Genomic DNA, 18416 nt, shown 5'->3' with positions numbered 1-18416 from the left:
GGGGTGAGCTGGAATTGTCTGAGTCAGATGGAGTGGGGCCAAGCTAAGGAGAGAGCAGGGCCCCAAGCTAAGCTGCTGGGAGCAGAGCTGCAGCCCAAAAAGCCAGAGCACAGCCCAGAGAGAGCAGACCTGCCCTGGGAGGAGAGCTGCAGCAACCAGAGCCAGAGGGGCCAGACAAGCAGCCCAGGAAGAAAGGTGAGAGCTGAGAGCAGAGTCACAGAAGCAGCCCGCAGAGCAGACCTGCCTTGGGAGCAGAGCTGTAGCAACTGGAGCCAGAGAGGCCAGAGAAGCAGCCCAAGGAGCTGAAGGCAGAGCAGCAGAAGCAGCCGTGCGGAGGCAGAGTGGAGGTGAAGCTGGAGCTGGGGCTGGAGCAGTCCGGAGCTGGGTGCAGTGAGCAGCTGGGGAGAGTGAGGGGGACCCTGGGCAGTGGGCCCAGCACAGGGAGACGCCTCAGCCAAGAGGCCCTGTAGGCCAGACTTGGAGGGGGATCATAACCCTGACAGGGCGGGGGTGATGCTGGGGAGAAGGGTCCTGCCACCCAGAGCCTGAGAGTGTGTGGCCACCGCCAGAGCAAGTGTCCAACCCACAGCATCCCTGCAGCGCAGCCAGGGCCTAAGAAGGAGGCCTGGGACCTACAAGCAACAGACTGTGAACTGCCCTGACATTCCAGAGACACTGTTTGTGATGCTCTCTGCCACAGAGCAGCGTGATGTGTTTTCCTTTAACCTTTCCCATTTTTCCTTATTCTTTTTTTAAATTAATTGTTAATTAAATAACTTGTATTTGCTTTAAATTGTATGATGTGATCAATGGGTCAGGGAGGTGCACAGTGCAAAGAGAGTACCCCGGAGTGGGGATACCCTAGCCCCTGTCCTGGGTGACCACAGCAGGGTTGGGGGTTGAGCCCCCCCCAGGAATCCTGGGCCCAGCCTTGTTGGGGTTACGAGGACTCTGCCGGACAAAAGAGTGGAAGGGGAGTTCTCAAGGTAAAGGAAGTGGGAGTGAGGACTCAGATCCTTTCGCTAGCCCACTTCACCGGCGTAGTGCAGAAGCCAGGGAAGTTCCCCACAATAAAGGGACCATTCCCCCGCTTACACTAGCTAGCTGCATGCAGAGCTCTCCTAAAAGTGCAGAGGGAATGGCAGCAGCAGCAAGGAGCAGACAGGCACAGGCCCATGTACCGCAGCAGCACACACCAGATTTATGGCTCTCTCCTGTCACCGTCTGAGCTACAATTCCTGGACAGTGCTGCTGTTGCTTGGCAGCTGCAAAGGATCAGCACAGATGCTGGAGCTGATGGCCCACAGGTACAATGCACACAGCAGACACACTGTAATGCTGCTAAGCCTAGCAGGTTTTCAAACTGATGGAAGGGGGAAAAGCAGCATTATTAAACTGCACTGCTAATGGAAGGCCTGGGCTGCGCGATTTGAGACCAGAAGGAGCTACAGATATAGAATAAGACTGGAAAGGGCTCAGCAAAGTGCATGGGCAACAGATCCTCTCGGCTGAAAGTGGCTATGGCTCAGTTTTCTACCATTCTTTGCCAGCTCCGGCCAGCCACTGATGACTGTTATATCTGCTCCTACACTTCCCATTACCTCTTCTGGATTCCAGAGAACTCCTGTAGCTGCCAGTGCTGTGAAGGGCAGAAGTGTCTCTGATCACTGCTGTTGGTCTCATGATGGCAAGGAGAACTCTGGCAATGCTGTTTTTGCTTTTCAATCCATTCAACAAGCTCACCTCTCTGAATGCTCCCCACACCCTGGGGCACACTGGATTAGGAACCTCCAGCCAGAACGCTCGGCTCCTGCACAATGGGTCTCTCTGATCCTGGAGGTCACATCCCAGTGCTCTCTCGAGGCTTGGAATTCACCCTCTCTTGCTGGCTTGGTGCCTCTTTTCCCAAACGCCCAGCAGCCACACAGCATCCAGTTTGATACTGGTGCTGCCACGCTACACTGCTGGTTCCAGCCCACAGCCATGCAGCGGGAGGCCACCAGCGCAACTGGATTCTGTGTGCTTGCTACTGCACCTGCGTGTGCTGCTACTACTGCTGGTTGTCATGCATGGCAGAACAAAAAATTAATCATATTTGCAAATACAGTTCCTGAGTGCATGGGGAAGCCTAGCTCGGACAGAGAGGAGAAAGTAGCCTAGGGAGTGGAATGAGTGTCTGATCAGTCTCTTATGAACAGCCCAGAGACATGTGAGCCAAATTGGACGGCCTCTGGGACCAAACAGGGAGAAGATAAACTAGAGGTAGCCAAAGTCAAAGCGTCTCCTGCGCTGTTAGATTATTTTATTGATACTGGATTAAGTTATTATGCTCAATAACTATCACTGTTTCAATGGGAACTGCAGGTTCTCTGAGACACTACATGAATGGAATGGTTGTAGTTTTCCACCACCCTCTCTCTACAGTTAGCACCTGCTCAAAGGGATTCTGTTTGGATATTCCTACCACATTCTAGCTTAACGCTGAAGACTCACTTCCTTTTCCTTTGCTTTCCCTCATTCACTTGACAGCACAAATTCACTTCGGGCTTGATCAGTCAGCAGGCATCTTTCCATTGGCTTCAGAGGGCTTTGCATCATACATTGCATTTCCTTTTGGAAGGTGCCCGGAGATTTCCATACCCCGTCAAGTGCTATCGACACTGAAGATGTCTACCCTAACTGCCTGCCATGTATAGCTTGTTGTGTAACTCCTTATCACACTGCTCCTTGAGTCATCACCACAGATAGCCCTTTTCCTCTGACTTCCTCTTCATCCTCCCAGCTTCAGGTGCAGATGGTACTCATTTTCTGCCACATGTTTCAGTCTTGAGCTAGTCCATTCAGGCTTCTGGGTCTCATGTTGATGGATTTGGAGTCTGTGTCTGCTGTTCTGCATAATGTTCCTCTAGGTCACTCTCTTTTTCTCTTCCCACATGGTGTCCGTATTGTCACTTGATATGAAAAATGTGTTGGAGCATCCTTAAAGCATATCCTAACTATGTCCATCATTGTCTTCTTGCCATATTCGATGCTTTAGGCTGGTTTGCTCAAGAATGTCTGATGTTGCAAGAAACTCTTTCCAATGGACTCTGAAAGATCTTCTGCAGGCATTTATTTTAGAACGAATTGATCTTATAAATTTCTTTTGTAGATGTCCATGACTCTGCTCCATAAAGGAGGACAGACACGATGCCAATGTTAAAAAATTGTATTTGTGAGTCAGTGCCAATCATGCTACTATTCCAAATCTTTTCAAGCTCATACAAGCTGTTTGCTGCCTTTGATATCTGTTGCTTAACATCTAGCACAGTTTCACCATAATTACTCATCCCAGTCGAGACAGGTAAAATGACTTACTTCTTCCAGGGTTGCTCCTTTTACTCCAATAGTTGCTTTTGGGACATTGATAGCCATATATTTTGTCTTCCCCTTGTTGCTAAACAAACCAACTTGTTTTGCCGTATCTGCCAAAAGCTGGGTCTTTTCTTCCACTGAGCAATGTATTGCACTAAGCAAGAACTAAGGGGATACTAGGGAGTCTGTTCTTCTTACTGTAGGAAAGAAAAAAATGCTACTGCCACAATAGCACTCTTCAATCAAGGCACAAGTCATTTCTACACTAGTACCACTTAGGCCTAAAAAATACCACCTCTGAGACACTTATGGAGGGGAAATGAAGGCTGTTCGCATGCAGTAACTGATCGATGGGATATGTTGATTGATTCGTGCTGTATGTCTGATGCAGAATGACCAGAACTCCTGACAGCAAAGTCACAGATCTATGATTAAAACAGGTGTAGCTGGATGTAAATGGTTTAGTCTATTACTGATAGTATGGGATACAAGGCAGATGAATTTGTAAGGCTTTTCTACGTCCATTTATTAAAGCAGGATGTTAGGGCCAGTCCTGAGCATTTTACACAAATGATTTAAATTCCCCAAACTCAATTTAATAATCAAATGAAACCCCTAAAATAGAACAAATTTAGTGTATTGTTAAACCTTCAGAGGAAAGGCAAGTTGCAAACTTGGAGTAGTTCAGGGAATCAGATACATATAGGTGCAGTGGGAGAGAAGAAAAAAAAAATTTGTGCCAAGCTTCTTTCACTGGAAATAAGCTGGTTTGTAGGGGATGATCATGGACAGTGCACAGCTGATGAGTAGGCCTATACGAAAGGAGAACCCGACAAATGTTGGGGGGAGGGGCCACACCCATAAAATGATATAAACAGCACATAGTTAAAATTGTATGAACTATCCTGGATGGCCCTGCAAGATTGATTGAAATCAGAGTGAAAAGTTGCTTCAGGGTTGGGTGAGTCAGATATTGCCACTATGCTTCCTGATTTGGAACCAACAAATTTCCTGTGTATCACCCCTTTATTTGAATAATATAAATCATGCATGTGGTCTGTACAATATCCTACATGTGACACAGAAAACAAAGTTGATCTCATATCTTATAGAGCAAGAAAGAATTAAAGTTATAGTTTAAGTATATTAAAACTCATATTTTAATTCACATGCTGCGTTCAATTTATATTTAAAATAGATGCAGTCCTGCAGTCCTTACTTGGTTTTTACCCAGTCCTTACACTAGGCAAAATTCCCATTTGTTTCAAACAAAAATTTGACTGAGCAAGGCCTGGAGAAGAACAGAAAAAGGGTATCAGGATTTGGTCCTGTGCTAATATTAGAGCTGGCCAGGAAATTATTTATTTTCCCTGCAAACATTTTTTTATTCCCCCCCCCAAAAAAAAGAAGTTTTCACTGAAATATTTTAAGTTTTCATCAAAAAACCAAAACTGTAGCTGGTTGGAAAATGGAATTCCCCTCTCAGAGGAAATTCCAATGCTTCAACATTTATTTTTGTGCTGCTTCTTCTGTATGATGGTAGGGGAATAGTGAAATCAATACTGTGACTACAGTTGGATCCTGTGGTGTCTTGTCCATTCCAGAGCTGAGGAGGTAGCTATGTGAATGGCTGTCATACCTTCAGGATGAGCACAGATTGGGCAATTGTCTGTGACGTGTCTAACAGTTTGCAGTTTTGTGCTGAATCAGCATGAAACATCAAAATAGTAAAAATTTTCACATAATGAAAAGCCCAGAGGAAAATTGATTCAGAAATACTGAAATGACAAATACAGACTTTTTCAATGAAAATCAAGTGTTTTGTTTCAAAATATAGATTTTGAACTTTTGTTCAGATGGACAACTTGGCTTAAAATGACAAAAGCAAAATTTTCCTGTGGAGCAGACATTTTGAAATGAAAAAAAAATTGTGAATGTTCATTCAAGACGAAAATTTTCATCGCATTCTTCTGGTGCATATTTTTTCACAGGAAATTTAGGTGAAACCAGACAAACATTTTGGCCAAAATATATTTTTTTTAAATGGAGGTTTGTTTTTTCAATAAAACTCTGCAAACTTAAATGAAAACTGACATTTTTTTGCCAAAAAAATCTGTTTTGTAGAAAAGTATTGAGCAGCTCAATTAATACAGTGAGGGTCATACCTTTGTAATGTACATTTAGCCAAGTACTGTACCACTTCTACCACAGGTACACAGGATTCGGACAAGGCTATCCTTGTCTTTTGCACTGACAGATGCCTTTTAGAAGTGAAGAGAGGGAAACAAAAATTGTCACTCACAGCCCTCATTCCTCATCTACTAGCAGCTGTTTTAGGACACCCCTACCCCCCACCAACTACAGTTCAGAGGAGAGCCCTTTTCATCTGCTTGCCATGATGCAGCCACATGGCAAAGAAGCAGGGCCAGCTCCAGGCACCACCGAAGGAAGCAGGTGACTGAGGCTGCCAATAGAAAGGGGCGGCACTTCATCCGTTATTGGGGCGGTACGTCTGGGTCTCCGGCGGCAATTCAGCGGCGGGTCCTTCAGTGCCTCGCTTCTTCTCCGTGGCAGCTCAATCGCTCCACTTTAATCAGGTTTTTTCTTTTCTTTTTTTCTCTTTGCCGCTTGAGGTGGCAAAAAAGCTGGAGTTGGCCCTGCGAAGAAGGGCCATAGCAGAATGGCAGAGCAGAGATAGATGAAGCAGGCACAGGGCCTGTGTCGATGCTGAAAGGTGGCACTGTCAGCGGCACAGTGACCCAGCACCCTTTGGTGGCAATATTCAGTGCTGGCTCTGAGGGAAGCGTGCCCCCTCCTGAATTCCAGGGGCCCCTTCCTGAAGCACATGAGCTTTCCTCGGGGGTTTCCCATCCAATTGGGCCCACAAAAGGCTCCACCCTGCTTAGCTCATGAGATCTGACACAATCACAACCTGAGATAGGGACCTGTCTGTGCAACACAGGGACATTTTATGGCTGGCAGATAAACGACAGGCCTATCAGAGCATGCTGATTAACCCTACTTGATCTAGTTAATTTAGGAGGGATTAACTAACAAGCTTTCCCTTAATCCATGGCACTGCCTGCTCACAAACCCCACATGGCTCAGCCCACTGGGGCACACAACAAGGGAGCAAGATCACACCCTGGCCCCCTGGGATGGGGCGACAACTGCTCCCATGTAGAAGAGTCTTTGCTGCCTGCGTTGCTTCCTGACAACTGTCCTTTGTCAACAGTTAATAAGACTCATTGAGAGTGGGGGGTGGGGAGGGAGTGTGGAATCAGAGAGATGCTGAGTCAGCAGCCACTACTCCTTTAACTGGAAAATTCACTCTCACATGCCAAAGAGATGAGCTGTTCTGACCCCGACAGTGTTCGCACTTTTCCTTACAACTGCATTGCATCCTCTGAGGAAGGCAGCCATTCCGCAAGAAATCACATCATCATCTAACTCCGTCGGCATTTCTCCTCCTCCCCTGCTACCGATGGAGCTCGGTTCCAGAGTCTGAATTCCCCTAAACGCTGCGTGACGCAACAGACCTACACTCGACAGCGCTCACAGCAAACATTGTTCAAAAGGCAAGAGCACGCTCCGGGAAAACAAAAACTCAATGGTGAAAATCTCTCATCTCTCTTTTGTGCCTGAGTCTCATCTTAGGAGAGTTGGTAAAATCCAGCCAGCTGCCTTTCCTGCCCAGCCTCTATGCGGATGAGCCCATAATGAGTGCTGTTTTCCAAATCAATAATTCAGTAATCTGAGTGCAATGCTGAAGATAGTAGTGGCTCTTATCACCATCCAGATGCTGGGCTCTCCGCTTTCAGATGGGAGGCAGACAGCGCAAGGGGAATGGAGATCAGGAATAACGGGGAGAGGTTGGACCATTAAAGGGACAGGGCCCAACTTCTGCAGCCTTGAACCAGAAATCACTAGGCTGTCACCATCAGGAGCCCACAAAACCAATGGCCACTGCCTTTAAGCAACCAACAACTTTAACTCTAATGCACCCAATCCTTTCTAAACTGACCCTCACTGGGGGCTCTAGACTGCAATACAGCGCGCCCTGCCTGAGCCAGGGAAACATGCTTAAAGACAAGCACATGAGCACTCCCACTGAAGTCAAGAGACTATTCATGTGCTTAAAGTTAAGCACGTGATTCAGTGTTTCACTGGATCAGGCTAGAGCTCTCAGCACCATACATAATCAAGCCCTACACGCAGAATGTCAGCTGCCTCATTCAGGGATCCCTTCCCCAGTATTCCAGGGGTGGTGTTTCTGGAACTGAACAGTCTGTTCCGTTGGCTGAGCTGGAATCAGCCTTGCAATCCAGCAGCAGCAGGACACAACTGCTCCTGCTCTTTTATTTCCACAGCTGCCTCCACCCCAACTCAGCTCCGTGTTACATTGAAACCACCATCAGATATTCAGGTTTCTGAATACATTGCTTGACCCAGAAATTTATTTTTGCATGCACTGGCCTCCAACTGAACCGGTATATCTAGGGGAGGCATTAGAGTGACAGGGAAGTGCAGGATGGGGATCTAGCCCTTGTCTACCTTCTGTATATGCTCTGGAGCTGTCCAGAAATCAGCTTTGAGAGAGGTGTACTCTGGAGCTCTCTAACAGGGCTTTCTCTTTGTGTTCCAGCCAGAACTGTTCTTACTGCAGCTTCCCAATCCAAAGCTCTCACACAGGGGGCATGCACCTCTGGGGCTGAGCCCTATTTGAAAAGATCCATAACTGGTGCCAAGGCCTCCCGCTAGCCCTGGGCACAGGGGGGATTTCACCATGACTGATTCACAAGAGCCCTGCTTCCTACGCGACAAACGACTGATGCAGAAGCACTGGAAATCCACATCCTGTCCACATCCTGACACAAAAAACTAGTCCAGAGGTCACGTGACATGGCATCCCTTGAAAGAGCAGCATTAAGGGGGAGCATCACAACTGGGATGCCATTTGGGATCAGCTCCTCAGCTAGTGTAAACCAGCTGTGCTCTGCTGAAGTCAGAGGAGTGACACTCTTTTATCCCAACTGGGAATCAGGCCCATCACATCCAGTGGAGCAATGCTGGTTTACACCAGTCAAGCATTTGGCCCATTGTCTTTAGTTCTGGATTTGTTCCCATGACAGATGACTGAGTGAGGAGTACAGGGCGCTCCATTGTTGGGCTTTATGAAACAGCACCAGAGACGACTGTTGGTTGATGTCATTGTTCTGTGATGACAATGTCCTGGCTCTAGATAGCATCTATTCTCTGGGACCTGCTATGTGCAAGCATCAGCTCTCCTTCGCTTCCTGGGTCTTACACTCTCTTATTTCATCGCTTTGGTTTTCTCTGCAACACAAAGCCCGGAGCAAGCGCCAGCCAGCCTCACATGAGACAATGAATTTGGCTCTTGTGACAATGCATCCCATAAGGCTTCATGGAAATATGCTTATGAATGTATATATATGACAACTGGAATATGTTTTATGCTACATATGCCATGTAACATATCTCTATAAAGATTATGACCTACTGAATTTATTCATCCTATTTGTATGCATGTGTCATTGTACTTGAAGTTATGAATATTGGCTGTGTACTTGCTTGATTTCTAAGCAGCCTTAGTACAGCATTTGGTCAGCTTCTTGAGAAAGGAATGTGCAAATTAAGTTCCCAATCAAGAAACACTAAAAGGACAATGAATCTTGGAAAGCTCCAATCCACCTAAGAAGTCGATCTGAGGACGTTCAGGGCAGCATGTGAACAACGGCTGCTGCCTGTAAAAACTGGGTCGTGCATGGACATGTGACTTGCCCATGTGACTCCAAAACTCCACCTTGGAATTGGACTTTGCATAGGACAGAGGAGGGGGTCTCCACCCACAAGAGAAAGTCTGCTTAAACCCCTGGGAGACCCCTCCATTTTGTCTTCAGCTGGCTCAAGAAACAGCCTTTCCACCCCCCAAGGATATTTGAAAGAAACTGGAACAATGGACAGTAACTACAGGGGGTGTGAGTAATTGCTGGACCCAAATTAGAAGGAGACTAGTCTGTAAGAGGAAGCTTACTGGCATACCATGGAGGGTGAGATTGTGTCTGTATTCAGTTTTCTTACTGTATTAGACTCAAACTTGTGTGTTTTATTTCATTTTACTTGGTAATTAACTTTGTTCCGTCTGTTAATACTTGGAACCACTTAAATACTACTTTCTGTATTTAATAAAAGCACTTTTTACTTATTAATTAACACAGAGTATATATTAATACCTGAGGAGGTAAACAGCTGTGCATATCTCTCTATCAGTGTTATAGAGGGTGAACAATTTATGAGTTTACCCTATATAACTTTTATACAGAGTAAAATGGATTTATCTGGGGTTTGGACCCCATTGGGAGCTCGGCATCTGAGTGTTAAAGACAGGAACACTCCTTAAGTTGCTTTAAGTTAAGTCTGCAGCTTTGGGGCACTTGGTTCAGACCCTGGATCAGTGTTAGAGCAGACTGGCGTGTCTGGCTCAACAAGACAGGGTGCTGGAGTTCCAAGCTGGCAGGGAAAGCCAGGGCAGTAGTAGTCTTGGCATATCGGTTGGCAGCCCCAGGGTTTCTGTGATCGAACCCATCACAGTCTATCATACAGTCCCCTTTTTGCATTATTTATTCTGTCATGTTTGCTTTTTTTGTTTTACTCCATACAACAAAAAAAATTTAATTTTAAAACAAACGTGCAAATATAATGAATAGATGTTAATTCAAAACACCATCTTAATATTCAAAATCATTAAACAAATTGATGGGGGAGACTGAAGGATTGGGGAGGTTTGGGTAATAAATAGGGGGTCACCAGCTTGTCAGGTCTGCATGGTACGGACTGCATGTCGGTACAACTCCTAGCACAGTCTGGCCCTGAACCTGACTACAGCCTCTGGGAACTGCCACAATACAGCTAGCAGCTAAAGCAGCAGCATGGTCTAGTGAGTAGGGCACTGGACTGGCAGACAGGAGGCACAGGTGCCAATCCTGGCTAGGTCAATAGCCTGCTGGGTGAATTGGGCAAGTCACTTCACTTACACGTCTTTCCTGCTCACTGCCTCCCTTGTCTAGTTAAACTGTCGGTTCTCTGGGGCAGCAATTGTTCTAGTCTCATTCAGGGCAGATGCTGCTGAAACAAGAAAAACAGCAACAGTGACCATAAAGAAAAACAAAACAATGCCCCCTAAGCAGCAAAAGGGTAGCTAAGATGGGTGTCAAGGGGGGGGAGCCAGGTCCTGAGGCATCTCCTCAATGAAGGGTGTGTGTGTGTGCGCGCGCAGTCACCTATCCGCTCAATGAGGAGTTAGCCCAGCCCAGCACTGTGGAGAATTCAAATGTATTCAGGGTTTCAAAACCAAGCGCACCAGCAGGAAGTCTGTCACTGTGTAGGCAGACAGTGTAAGGAACGCACACTGGGCGTGGTGGGGTCACTGGCTCCCAAGCCAGGGAGGGGGGAGGGGGCGGCTACTGTTCACCACAAGCCACTGGACTTGGCAACAGCCCTGCAGAAAGGGGTAGACAGTGCCAGTGCCCTTTGGTGCAGTGGAAGATTCAAACTGGATCAGCAGGTGCGCAGCCTGCGCTGGCCGTGCAGCTGAGAGAACACCTTGGAGCCATGTCAGGATTCCTTACACCCAGCACCCAGTGTGGACAGCTGCCATCTCAGTGAATTAAAATGGAGGATGCTGGAGTTGTGGAGTCACACCTACCTACCCTAGGGCTGGGCTGGGCCCACTAACTGCAGACACCAGAAGAGAGACTAAACCCCTGCCCAAGAGCAGGGCTTTGTTCTCCTGGAATGGAGGATGAAGCAGTCCTGACATAAAGCTGCTCCTCCAGAGTGCAGAAAAAGCGCACAGTCCATGGGGCAAGAAATAGACAGTACAGGTGGGTATCACTCTCCTGATGATATTTTGCCTCTTGTTTCGAAACAGCCTTGCCATGAGGTCTCCTGTGTATGTTGGACAAGAGAAGTCATGATTGATACATGAGGTCTCTCCAGAATCTGATTCCACACTGGTACCAATGGAATCCTATAGCTATGGCTGGGGACAAATGGATGGTGGTTCAAGATGACCCCAGTATTTAGTCACTGGATGACAGGCTTTGAGGAAGATGTCACCAGCTCCCCGCTTCACCATATCTACAATAGTTTAGCAAGTCACTGTGGGTCTGAGTCCCCATTGCCCAGCCCACGTGCAGTCACTGACCCCCACGCAAAGGTCAGAATGGTAACCTTCTATTCCCTTTGCATGGATGTGAAGGGCTGCTCATGGGGCAGGCCAATGGGAAAACAAGCCCTGTGGGTGCCTACAGAGTTCTAGGCAAAAGTACTGGACATGTTGGGGATTTGCTCAATATGCAGTGGGCCTAGCTCTGAAAATTCCATAGACCAATGGGTATGTGGGGCCCACCACTGCAACCCTCCCGCATGGTGACTAGTACTTACTCACCCAGGAACCTCATGGGACACAATGGCTGTGTGAGGATGCAATACTCAGTGGAGCCAAAGGCTGCAGGTTTGGCCCTTTACTTGGCTCTGCCGAAGCTTCAGGTGCTGTGTGTCCTGGTGAAGTTTTGGGGAGGGGAGGAGAGAAGCAAAGGTGGCAACTAGGCGGAAGGACTCCCAGAAAAACAAAGGAAAATAATTAGGGCTGAAATCTGACAAGCAAGCAATTTTGGCTGAACATTAAGTATAATAAGGGAGGGTGCCCAATCAGCTGCCTACTGAGAACTTTATATCCAGCTGTACTTGAAGTTTCCAGCTCTCTACCTTCTACTTGTCCCCCAAGCCACAAGACCTGGGCCTGTGCTCTTGTCAACTTTCTCAAGCTATGTACAGTCAGTACTTGGATGGGCAACTCCAAGGAAAATTCAAGGCTCACTGGAAGTGGTAATGGTGATTCAAGAGCAGACATTCCTCCTGCCCCCCGCAGATGCACACACACACCCCTACATCTGAGCCAGTGGCGGCAGAGGGCACCAAGTAGTTGGCTGAGGTCCTGACCTGCTGGGGTAATTAGAAGTCTTCTGACATTAATTACAAGTGTTAGAATGGTGCTACTGTAATGTGTATGCATGTGCGCCATGATATCTCAACCAAACGTGGCATTTTGGAGGTTGCGTTCTGCCTGCCTAAATCTCCTCTTCACTAAAACCAAAAACATTTGCTGTCCTAATCCAGGGGAAGTGAATTGAGCCAGCACTCTGTGCATTGTGCTGACACTGCTGCTATTAGCATTTGAAAAATAGTACCCAGCCTTTCTGACTGGGAAATAAACCTTTCCAAATTAACATGGCATAACACTGATGCCACTGCCAACCCTCAAAGAATAAAGCGTCAGCATGACCTTTCCTGGCATTTCAGGAACCATTTACCCATCCACCCCCCATAGAAGTGACGCCGGGGAGCACTGCTATAAGAGGGACAGGGGAGACAAGGCTGAGCTGAAGGGCTGTCTCACAAAGTCTGCAGAAAAGCAGACCCGCTAGCTCCAGTGTGTATCATTTTGTCCATCCATTTCTGTTGGGGTTGATAATGAAACCTAACGATGACAGGTTAAATCCTATTTGCAGTGTTGTTGTAGACATATCAGTCCCAGGATATGAGACAGACAAGGTAGGTAGGTGATATCTTTTAAAGAACCAACTTCTGTTGGTGGAAGGGACAAGCTTTCAAACTACACAGAGCTCTTCTTCAGGTCTAGTGCATTTTAGCAGAAACACCCAGCTGCTCTGTGATTGTAGGGGCAGCTTGCTAAAACTGGTGCTGCTTTCCCCCTGCAATCTGAGCCCTGAACTACTGCCAAGTATTTGCTCTCCATGAGGCTAGACTTATAGGACTGGACTGTGCTAGAACAGTCTGTTTCCCAACAGGGCTCAAGCCGATAGCTACAGGTGCCTGCATTTAAATGGTACCTGTAGATAAAATAAAAACTAGGAGTCCGAAGGACTGTTAGTCTTTAAGATGCCACTGGACTCCTCATTGATTCTGTGGATACAGACTAACACGACTACCCCTCTTATACATAGATAAAGTCGAATCTGTGGAATTATTTGGGTTTCTTTGGAGTGAAGGTGCTGTAGGAATGTCAGATACTAGGTTGTTGTTGTTGGGCTCCCAGTGAGCAGACACACCCAAAATCACAGAGTAGGACAGGCAGGAATAGCATCTCCCAGCTCTCCATCCCAGCTACAGACAGCAACTGCAGAGCTGTGCCTGGCCTCAGCAGAAGAGAGAGGAGCCTGAATTCGACCCACTAGATCTTCCCCAGTCCGTGCCCAGGCACTAGCCGTGCTCAGTGCACTCCGCCATGTCCACAGGCAGCCATGTTGTTCCCAAGATGGCCTTGAATGACAAAGCAGGCAGCGTGCTCTGAACCCTGACCCTCCAAGTCTGGAAGCATTCCCTCCCACACGCTCCCAGCCACCAATGACCCAGGGTGCCAGGAGGCGCAAGATCATTCTCGAAGCTGGACTCTGACAGTATAGGGCACGCTCCCAGCTGGGGCATGTCCCGCTTCCCTTTGTCTAGGAGGATGAGGACATTCAGAACGTGGACTGTGAGCCATCTGACCTTTTCAGCTCAGGTAGCAGGGCAGGCTCGAACCACGGAATAGCACTACACACCGGAATAGCACTACACACCCTCCCTCTTCTTCTACACCCAACAAATACACACGTGCTGCCAGTCCTACCATGACAGCAGCACAGCCTCAAAAACCTGCAAAATGGCCGACACCCAGCCATGGCTTCCCAGCCAAACCCTCTGCCCAGCCCCTTGCGATTTTGGAAAAAGGAGAAATGAAGACCTCTCCCTGGTAAGTAACATCTTCCCCCATGTGCATTCAGATGAGAGCATCCACTGCAGCTGCTGCTAGGACACTCTGCATTCCACCATACAGGGCAGACTACATGCACATCCATCGCAGCTTCCCTTGAAGATGCTTATTCGTCAAAAAGCCTTTTAGTCCAGTGCCCCTACCACATTCCCAAGGCAAACTGAATGTGGAAGGCAAATAGACAAGTCACCAACAATCCAGTGACAGACCTGGACAGCGAGATGGACATTTTGCTTACACTCCTCCCTGCCCCATTCTGCCTCTCTGGAAAATGCCATTTATCCCAAGGAGCCCGTCTGGAATCAACCCAGGCACAGGCTGTTGCTAGATCCCACGGAAGCCTGGATCCCATGACTGCTGCCCACTGGATGCAGCCCCGGATCCAGGCCCCATGACTTTGCATTCTCTCCATCACTCTGCCACAAACAGGGTTGGGTGATGGTTTGTACTGAGGCATGGCTGCCTCCTAACCCTTCTCGCTAGATTTCTCTCTGTGATACATGCAGCAATGTAGCTACGGTGGTAAATAACAGGGAGCACCCAGGGCTGAGGCGCTGCCCAGGACAGGAGAGAGGATCAGGAGAAAGGGCTGGCAGAGAAGAGCCATGAGGAACTGCCATCCCTATTATTTAGGAGCAGATCCCAGCAGAATTCACTAGCCCAAACCCCTGCTTCAGGGACAGGAACTTTGGATAGGGCAGGCAAGTACACACAGCCTGGGGGTAGGGTGACCAGACAGAAAAAATCAGGACAGGGGTGGGGGAGTAATAGGGGTCTTTTTCTTATATAGACTCCCTATATAATCAGGACATCTGGTCACCCTACCTGGGGGAAGCATCCTAGAAGCAGGGGAGATGCTGGGAAGCTACATGGATTCCTGATGAGCAAGCAGCAATATTTATTTTTTACTGGAGAAGCAACCTTCTCCCCCTGCCACACCCGACACTCTGCATCTCCAACCTTCCCTTGCCTGTTTTCCACTCCTGCCTCGCCAGTCCCTTAGGATTATACCCTCCCCACCCCACCCCACCCCACCACCATCTTCCCGGCTACTCCAGTTCTCGCCAACGGTGGCAAGAAACCAGCCGTAGCGGGCATAACACATCGGCTGATCCGCCCCTGCTCCCCGCACCCAGGAGGGCTTGCACCGTGTTTGTTTCACCTGTGGTGGGGTGGAAGGTCTCATGGGGTTTGTCTCTCCCCCCACGACCCCAATCCTGCCGGGGGTCCAGCCCAGCCAGGGGACAGGGCAGGGTCCGTGGCCCTAGGGGGTGCAGAGCTCCAGCGCAGGGCGCTGCGACCCTGCTCCATTGTTCTCCTTGCAACGGTGAGGGAGCGGGGGTCTGACCCAAACGGGTCTGCCCAAGCTGCTACCCAGCGGTGACGAATCCCAGCGGCAGCTGCTGGGGCTCCCGCGTCTGCCCGATGCACCTGCCTGGCCCGGGGCAGGAGGATGCTCTTACCTTGGCCGCGGCTCAGCGGCTCTCCGCGATCGGTGCAGGCATCAGCACACTGCAGCCGGCGCTCTGAGAGCTGCTCTGCGCCGCCGCCGCCGCGCCGGGCTCAGGGGTGCGCGGCCCGCCCCCCCTCGGCTGCTGGTTGGCTGCGCTGGACGCCCGGCCGGCTACCGGGGGGGCCGCTGGGTGACATCACGGCTGGGGCCGGGCCGTCACTGCGGCAACGGGGGGGAGGGGGCGATGCTGAGGCACACAGCCCTTCCCCAAAAAACACTGTCCCCGGCACCACCTCTGGGACCCTCAGCCTCCTTCGCAAGCCCCTCCCAGGGACCTGCAGCCCCCCCCCCCCAACCCTGCCCCTGCCCCTGCCCCTGCCCCGCTGGGATCCCCCAGCCTGCAGCCCCTACTCCAACTCCTCCTCCCCCCACCACAGCGCACAAACACAGCCCTCTATGGAGCCCTCCCAGGATTCTCAGCCCCTCCCCAAACTCTGCCCCTCCCATGGACTCCGAACCCAGCAGCCCCGACCCCAACTCTTGCCTCTCCAAGGATCCTCAGCCCCATCCCAAATCCTGCCCCCCAGAGACCACTAGCCCATCAGCTCTCATCCAAATCCTGCCTCCACAACCTCCAGAGACCCCCACCCAGGAGCCCTTACCCAAATCCTGCAACTCCCAGCCCAACAGCCCCTACTCCAAATCCCTCACCCCCCTCCACCACACCGCCCAGGCACAGCCCTATGCAGACCCCCCAAAGCCCTCAGCCCAAATCCCACCCCCAGCCCAGCAGCCCCATCCTAAATCCTGCCCCCACCCCAAATCCTCCCCCCACACACCACCCAGGCACATCCCCTGCAACTGCTGCACCTGCAGGAGCCCCAGCATAATCCCCCAGGACCTTCAGTCCAGCAGATCTTGCCTGCTGCCCCAATCTTTCAGGGAGACAGGGGTGGTCTTACCCCTGCTTCCCTCTCCCAGCCCTTAAAGGAGAAATAGCCTCACAGACACATAGCTGTGTTGTTAAAAAGATGCCTGTATGCAGGGAGCAGCATGGTCCAGTGGATGGAGCACTGGGCTAGGATGCAGAAGACTGGACCTCTGTTCCCAGCACTGCCACCCACCTGTTGTGTGACCTTGAGCAATTTCCCCTTTCTGGGCCTCTTTCTCCCTGGTGTGTTTAGGCTGTATGCCCTGCCCTGAAGAACTTGTCTCTCACTATGTGTATAGCAACTAGCACAATGGGACCTCTAGGCCCCACTGTATACAAACAATACTTTCCTTGGTCTGCTTATATCCCTCCCCCTTTCTCTACCTCCTCTCTTCAAGTTTCATCACCTCACCCTTACCCCAAACACTCTACTTCAGTGGTCCCCAATGCAGTGCCTTTGGGTGCCATGGCACCTGTCAGGGCATCTATGTGCACCTGTGTACTGTGTGGCGGATGAGCATCCGCCAAAATGCCACTCACAAGCAGTGTCATCCAGAGGCGTCGCCGCTGAAATGCTGCCGTTTTTCACCTATTGACGTTGCCGCATTTCAGCAGATGTTTGTCTGCCGGCCATGGTGGCTCGTCGTCCAGCACCTGCCAGACAAAAAAGGTTGGGGACCACTGCTCTACTTTAATTCCACCTTGCCAAAATCTCTGACCTCATCTCTATCACATTCCCCAATCACTAATGCCCACCTACCTTTGTGTGCACTGTTTCAGTGTCTTCTTCCATACCACTCCCATCCACCCAATAACTCCTTCTCATTTTTTCTAATGATTCACCTCATCCATGCTGCCTGGGAGATGTGAACCAAAGAGAACTACTAGTAGGAAATAAGGCTCATGCTTTTAAAGTTCTACTCTACCCTAGGGTTCTGCCCATTGCAATACCCCCACACACTAAGTCTCTCCTCCTAGGGGAACCCCCAACCCTCTCACCCACCTTGCCTCCATGACTACTGCCAGTCATCATCTAGCCCCCACTCACTGAGGCAAACTTCAGTCTGTAAAGACCACTCATCATTGGCAAGTGAGGGTTGGACCTGCTGCCTTTGCCTAACCCCAGGCTGCCCCTCTAAAACCCCTGTACTGGCTTTGGCCTTTGGCAAGGCCTGCAGCCTGGGGATTTGCCAGGCTGGAGTTCTCCAGCTTCTTTCACCTTTCCCCAGCCCTGCTCTGCTTCCCATATCCTGAGTTCCCAGGCAACCACATCCTGAGAGAGACTGACTACCTGCCTTCTTGCAGAAGCCCTTCTTATACTGGTCTAGCTGGGCCCTGACTGGCTGCCTCAAGCCCACCCTTATTGTGTCTCAGTCCCAGCTCTCTCCACAGGCTGGCTTTTAACCCTTTCAGGGCTGGAGCGGGGTGACTGCCCGCTACAGTGAGAGCCCAGGCTGGTGGGTCAGAGGGCAAAATGGTACCCCAGTTCCAAGGGGCAGCCTGGTGGGGTGAAACCATCACAGTGTGTGAGGAGAGAGTTTATTTTGGCTCTCAGGCCCAGAAGCTCAAGTGTATTTAGACTCCTAACTTCCTCTGAAATCAATCGAGTTAGGAGCCTGGAAGGATCTAGTCATCAGAGCCGAACCTGAGTTTGCATGACTGGTAGCTAAAAATCCAACCCGGGTTTTACTTGGAAACTGAGAACATCTCATCTGGAAATCATAAAGGGCAACAGCATGGAAACTCACTGTGCCCTCTCAACAATCCACTTCCAGATCAGAGCTGAACTTCAACTGAACCCTGTGTGCATGGCACACTCA

At 49.6% G+C, this 18416-nt stretch overlaps 1 protein-coding gene across 11 annotated transcripts in view; it reads right to left on the bottom strand.

Moving 5' to 3' along the window:
- KIF1A (kinesin family member 1A) overlaps positions 1 to 15759 on the bottom strand; it is a 181620-nt gene extending 165861 nt beyond the window's left edge. For all 11 annotated transcript variants that reach the window (XM_030575581.1, XM_030575583.1, XM_030575589.1 and 8 more), the window contains exon 1: positions 15676 to 15759. The gene's annotated coding sequence lies outside the window, so the exon portion shown is untranslated. The remainder of the gene's footprint in view (positions 1 to 15675) is intronic.
- Between the last annotated feature and the right edge of the window lie 2657 nt (positions 15760 to 18416).

The sequence above is a fragment of the Gopherus evgoodei genome, chromosome 9 (assembly GCF_007399415.2).
Source record: "Gopherus evgoodei ecotype Sinaloan lineage chromosome 9, rGopEvg1_v1.p, whole genome shotgun sequence".
Lineage (NCBI taxonomy): Eukaryota > Metazoa > Chordata > Testudines > Testudinidae > Gopherus > Gopherus evgoodei.
The sequence above is the reverse complement of the archived record's forward strand: the minus strand, read 5'-3'. Positions and strand labels throughout refer to the sequence as shown.